The 6917-nt window shown below is 37.6% G+C and overlaps 1 protein-coding gene across 1 annotated transcript in view; it reads left to right on the top strand.

Annotated features, from left to right (window-relative positions):
* Positions 1 to 2557: 2557 nt before the first annotated feature.
* LOC119796268 overlaps positions 2558 to 6917 on the top strand; it is a 30179-nt gene continuing 25819 nt past the window's right edge. The window contains exons 1-2 of the mRNA XM_038304764.1: positions 2558 to 2581; positions 4793 to 4867. The gene's annotated coding sequence lies outside the window, so the exon portion shown is untranslated. The remainder of the gene's footprint in view (positions 2582 to 4792; positions 4868 to 6917) is intronic.

Genomic DNA, 6917 nt, shown 5'->3' with positions numbered 1-6917 from the left:
AAAGACAAGTAATCGTGATCAGCTAAAGTGAAAAACTGGAAATTGGTTTAGCATTAAGTTAGCCAAGTTTGTTATCTGAAAGCAGACATTAGAATATAAACTGATATAATACTTTATTTTTAATGATTTCAACTAACCTTTATATCAGGGTGATGTGCATTTGTCGAACTTAAGTTCAAGTAATATTTAAAAAATAAAAATAAAATAATGTAGGCTCTTCACCTTATATGGTTATCAAACAAATAGCACAACTTTGCTTTGCTTAAGATTAGAAGGAAAATTCATATCTCATTTGCACTGTAGTGCCTTGCCTAATGTCTATCTATTCATTTGTATGATGAATGGGGTATTATACGTTATTTCCTTAACTGCTAGTTATACTGCACTATTAAACCAGATTAGTGACTCACGTTCATAATCATCCTGCACCACATTTACGTTGTCACTAACCTGTGTTTCCTTTCTGCAGAGGTTCCTGCCTTAGAGACCCTAGCAGCAGTTACCTTTTTTTCCATTCCCAAATATCTTTATATTCATTACACTGTCACAAGTACCGAACTGTCATGATCTGGCCTGTTTGCTCCTCCTTAATTAGTAATTCCTTTCACCTGCCCTGTTCCCTCCCTGCCTCAATTATAATTTATTCCCCTCACCTGTTTCCTCTGGTTTATATTCAGTTCAGCCTGAGCATTCAGTGCCAGATCATTACTTGTCTTTCTGCCAGTCTTTCTGTTCAGTTTTATTTTATTTGGTTCATGTCCTGGATCCTAGCTGCCAGTGGAAAGAGGGTTTTAGTGTTTGTCTCGTCTCCTGATCGTCCACTTTTCCTCCCCCACGGAGTCCTCTGGGTTTTTGGCTCATTATGTGGGGAGGTTCAGTTTTTATCAAAGTAAGCCTGGCTCCAGGGAGGAGACCAGTTTAAAGTCCTGCTTCAAGTTCCGGTTCCTACATCCTGTCTCGGCTACCCTCTTCCACTGTGCCTGCTCATCTGCACCTGATCCTGTCTGCTTCTGTGCATAACCACCTGGTCATGCTTCTGGTCCCAGTCAGACTCTGAACCCTCCTGGAAGTCTGGATCCTGCCACCTGTTCCTGCCTGATCTGGATCCTGCCTGTTCCTGTCTGTTCCTGTCTGTTCTGGATCCCTCACCAGGATCAGCTTCCAGCATCACCTCTGGGACTGCAGCACTGGGGACACTCGTGGTCTGGACTGTTAAACCAGGTAAGTGACCAACCCAGATAATCATAAATCAGTTTATCGTGGTCACTTACCTGTGTTTCCTCCCTAGAGTGTCTGAGATTGGGCGGTGCCCCGCCCCCCCATCCTGCAGTGTCCGCGAGCCACAGCTCCGCTTCAGTTTTTGTTTTATTTAATAAACATTTGAACTTTCCTACTGACTGTCTCTCCTTAAATACTGGGTCCTTCAGTCCTCGCTTTATGACAAGAACAAGGAAATTAACTCTCTGCATTTAACCCATCCCCTTGGGGAGCAGTGTGCAGCGACCACGGAGTCGCACAATGGGTCTTGGTCAGGTTACTAGAGTAGCAGTCCGTGAGCATGTGGCTTGAACTCTGGATTCCAACTTCTATGCCCTAAGCATTGGGGCAACCTCTGGGTCCAATGACCTCAGGACCCATCCTGCCAGCTCATTCCCCCCAGCTGAGATATGAACCCAGACTTCCTGTTTGCTGGATGGGTGACTTACCACTTACCACCAGTTAGCGGCAGGCTAGCAATAAAAGCTCAGCACTGGCTTTGAAGATAAGGACAATTTGTAGTAACTGGTGGTGTTATGTGACTGCCATGCAGATGGGATGGGACAATCCCTGGCTTAGGAGGCCAGTGACTTATCCTTTAGGCCACTGGGGCAGATCAATTCTTAAACACTTGAACAAACGCCTTTTGAATTATCCGACTGTCTTCCGACCTTGAATACTGGTTACTCTTTTTGAGCTTTGAGACATATACACAGCAAAAGGATTCTCAGCTCATTTCCTGTAGGAAGAACTCCATATGGGACAGAAATCTTCCTTTACTATTGTTTAAAGCCTTGTTAAGTATTTTTATTTTGATTTCTTTTGAGCTCATTAGTAAACCAGCCTAGACAGGAAAGATTTGTAAATTGTGCTACAAATTTAAATAATCCATTTAAGTTTTACTATTCTATACTGTCTTTCTTTGTTTCTCTGCCATCACCATTATTGTTGGCTCTGGAGTTCAATCTACATTTTCAAATACTGGTCTGACACTTGATTATAGCAGGACTAACAGATTTAGCTATGCATACAGAAACAATCTGAAACAAGCAAAACAGGTAAATAACATGTTAAATATGCTTTCAGTCATCCTTATATATTTGTTTGTCTTTGATCTTAATTCGTTTAAGATTAATGTAGACAATAAAGTGTGGAGGATTTTGCTGATTCTCTGTAAAATCACATGACTTCTCCTTTTGTGACATTATTTTTTTAGAAATTCAACAGTAGACTGGGTGTGGCAACTCACTCCACATTACATATATATATGGGACAAGTTTCTTTATACTCAGCTCTACAGGGCTTTTTGAAACCAACCAAGAAGGTAAGGGATTTTATTTATTTGCGCCATTTGCTTATTGATATAATTGTAAAATAATAGTAAAGGTACGACAATAGTAGAATAATATTAGAGAAAGGATGTCTGAGCTTGACAGATTTTTGCAAAAGGAAACAAACAATCTTTATTGCAATTGAACTAAGATGAGAGACACTATGACAGAACAAAAATATGGTAGCACATTTAGAAATAAAGAAAACTAAAATTTAACAGCTACCCAAGAACAACCTTGAATGTGACATCAGTAAGTGCAGATTTAAATGCAGGATAAGACTTTAGAAGTACATTTTATGAGATAAAAATGCAGAAAAGGTCAAAGGTGTTTATAACAATTGGACCAGTTAATAAAGCAGACAAAAGTCCTTTTCAACATGACTTCCAAAACAAGAAACTATGAAAGTAATTGTGGATTATTAGAATAGACACTTTGGCAGCCAGAGATCAGCATAAAACTTGCAGTTGTGAAGTATTTTTGTCTAACAGTCAATAATAGTATTAAATGTTTAAAAAATGCTTTGATAGAAATATAGGGAGATGTTGAAAAAGAAGCAAGAATTATGGTAGAGCATTTATCTTTATGGTATATATTCTCCCAACGAAGGAGAAAAGGATAAAACCCCATTTTTGAAAATCTGCCTTAATCTTATTTTAAAATTGTCAGATTAAAGACAGTGATATGATTTGGCTTGGTTAACCCCAAATGTGGGAGACATAAATGGAAATGTGGTGCATGGTGTGCTTGGTAATGAATGTGTGTTGCAGAAGTGAAAGCTCACATTGAGGTGGACGTGTGCATCACTGACGTTATTGTAAAAGTGTGCACTCAACTGTCTCACTAATGAGAGGACCTGCTGTAATTTTTGTTTGACTACTTCACTTCTTTTTGTTTCAGGATTGATTTATTTTTCATATATTAATCAACTGATTTACATGTTTTTTGCTTTGTAGTAGCAGCCATTCAAAATGGTCCTTCCCAGTCAAAACCCAGCCGAATGGCAGCCCACTTCCCTACAACTCCCAGCAGAATCCTCTCCAACTTCCAGCTACCAGAATGACCCCCTCCTTCTCCTGGGCGTGCATTTTTTTTTACTCTGACTCTGAACAAATTACAGGGTCTGACCAGCAGGAGGCACTTCTCTTTAAATCTTAATGTCACCAAAACATGACAGGAAGAATATTTTAGTACAAAGATTGATGTTTAAAAATGTATTGTAGGGGATCAGCCAGGGACCCATCGAGGAAAGTGGGGACATTCTGAATGGCTACTATTATAGCCATCCCTGCTGCCCTGTCATAGATTGTGCTGGTGTAAAGTAATAAAACAGAAAAGCATTCTGGTTGTCAGCGTATCTGTTCCAGGAAACTTAAAGCATGTCAAAATAGGCCAAAAAATTATGACCCGACCAAATTCTCAGCAGCTAAAAGGTTCTTGCTGGAATGCACCATACCAAAGATATCTAACATTTGAGGGATTAACTCTGAGGAAAATCTCAGATTGGGAGATCTTGTTTGATAATTTACAGTAGTAGCCATTCAAAATTTCCCCACTTTCCATGATAGGCCCTTAGCAGGTTCTTGGCAATTCCCTACAATTCCTTTTTAACCATCTAAAATAGTCTTTCTGTCATGATTTGTGGTGATCTAAAGAGAAGCGCCATCCCCTGGTCAGACCCTGTAATTTAGTGAAAGTGTGGAGTTGGAGTAAAAAAATTATGCACGCCCAGGAGAAGGCCAGTGGCTGGAAGTTGGAGGAGATTTTGCTGCCATTCAGCTGGTTTTTGACTGGGAAAGCCATTCGATATGATAAGAGGATAACAGGTAGTCCTTGCAAAATTAACTTGATACCCAGAAAAGATACTGAATCTTTTAAAAAACAAAGGAGTATATAGCAATGAAAAACCTCCAATCAGATCACGTAGAATTTCATCGATAACCATTTGTTGTGGTATATATTGTAGACAAATAAGATGGTTATGTTAATGTACTGTCTTGATTGGACTTAAGTTGTAAACAATTTTGTTTACTATAGATTTTGGAGATACACTGATGGTAAAATGTTAATCTAACTTTGACATTTATTGAATAAATCTCTAAATGTGCAATGCTTTAACCCTTCTGTACCTTTATTGCAGAAAAAAAGTTTTTGTTTCTATGAAATCGTGTGATTAATAAGAATGTTTTCTTCTTCTCGCTCAGGTATAAAATCTGTGAAGACAGACGCCTCCAGGTCTCTGATACAGAACACCCTCCTTCAGCCAATAACTACTGAAGGTAAGATTAAAAATGACAGGATCAGAGTTTTAGATACTGTATAAAAATTCATTATTACTGCTTGTGTTAAGTTAGATGTTACTATAATGACAGTTGGGAGATGCAATTTTCTCTGCAACCACTTTTTCTCATCTTGCCATTAAAGATGTCATTGCCTGGCTTTTTTTTTACTAGTTTAATACTTATGTTATTAAAATGAAATCAAAATTGCTTAATTTTTAAAATGCTATTTGGTAATAGATTGGATATGGGATAATCATATTACATATATTACATATATAGCGAGCAAATGCTGATTGTTAAGTGAGGAAACTTTCAGGCACCTTTAAAAAATAAAGGTGTTTGACATGTTCTTCCTATGAGTTCATTTAATGTTGTTCACAATTTTTTTTATCCTTTTTTCAACATCCATAATCCTTGTTTTCATTTGATAAATTATTTTGGTTTAAATAGAACCAAAAGAATTTTATTACATTATTTCTTGTTTAGCGATGTATTATCCAGTCCAGTCACGTTGTGTTAGAATAACAGTTTCCTTAGCATGATCTTTTTGGTTAAAATTTAATCAAAGCTTTGTTTGGATCCATCTTTATACTGTTCAGTTTTGAAAAAATTATATGATATATTGGATCTTTAATTTTGGGTTTACATTTTGGAATTTTTGCCTTTCTTACTACGGCCACCAAGTTATCATCACTATATCCAACAGGGGAGAAGGGAAAGGCAATGCCTTTCATGTGCACATGAATGCATCTTACAAAGACATAAGGATACTACATATACATCATACATTGACACGTACATATATTCTTGGCCTCTTTGATTTCTAGAAACTCTAGATCTATCCCCGTGACCGTGATATCTTGCAGACGCGCCTTTATTGTTTTGGAAGATAAATACTCCCGCCGGTGCCGCTGAAGTTCTCGCGATTCTCGAATAGGTTCCCCCTTGCGCTTTGGCGGGAAACTGCTGTGCATCCCTAGAAATTCCAGGTCGAAACAGATTCGCGACCAGACCCAAGCGACATTTGATGTGTGCGGTTGCAGTCTAATCTGCCCTCAAGTCTTCTTTAGCTGTATTCTTGTTTGGCCTTTCTATTTATTTATTGCTTTTTGTTTATTTATTAATTTATGATTTTTTTGCTCAGTTGCCTCTCTCTCATCCAAAGCTCCTGAAATATAAACGACCGCTATTGTACATAAAGGTTTTAAGTAAGCATTCATTTAAAGGAAAACAGAACAGATAATAAACAATGATGGAACACTGTTGAGGAAGATAGATTATCCATGCGAGCTAATAATCTTGCTCACTGGTGTACCCACTTCTAAAACCCCCATAATCCACTGTATAAAGCAGAATCTCCGAGACAAATTTCCCTTTTTTTTCTAGGAAAGTGAACTGTGCTACTCTGCTCCTAATTGGCTAGTTGATTTACAGATTAAATCCTATGATTACACTGGTATAACTTTAGGCATGACAACTAGTGAGCCAATCAGAGGCAGATAAGGACGGTTCATGTTGAGGTTAATATTTCTCACATATTAAATAACATTTACAAGTTTACTTTAAATGTTTTTTATCTATGTATTTTTACTTTAGTATTTGCAAAAAATTGGTAATATGAAGTGAGCGAGTCAAACAACTCTTTCATTTCCTAATTACAAACATCCTCTTGAATTACCATTAGCCAGCAGTTCAGTTTCTATTTTCTAACTTTAGACACAATGGCTAACTCAGTCAATGTCTTTGAGTTAGTCCATGATAGCCAGACTAATGTTACGCTACATACTATACAATAGGGTACAATGGCGTATTGGTGGATTTATTGGTTAGTTCATCCACTGACTGGGAAATTAACTGTAAATTGTATTCCCAGATCCGAACTGCAAACTGCTTGTTTTTGCAGCCAAATGATACACAAGTAGACATTTTTATGGCACGCCTCAGTGAGAGTAGAGAGTACCAAGATTGTTTTATTAAATCATTTGAATGATGATTTCCAATCATCATATCATATACGTATACACTCATTGGCCACTTTATTAGGTAC

The sequence above is a fragment of the Cyprinodon tularosa genome, unplaced genomic scaffold (assembly GCF_016077235.1).
Source record: "Cyprinodon tularosa strain WSP-4 unplaced genomic scaffold, ASM1607723v1 ctg1144, whole genome shotgun sequence".
Classification (NCBI taxonomy): Eukaryota; Metazoa; Chordata; class Actinopteri; order Cyprinodontiformes; family Cyprinodontidae; genus Cyprinodon; species Cyprinodon tularosa.
This window is presented reverse-complemented; position numbering and strand designations above follow the sequence as displayed.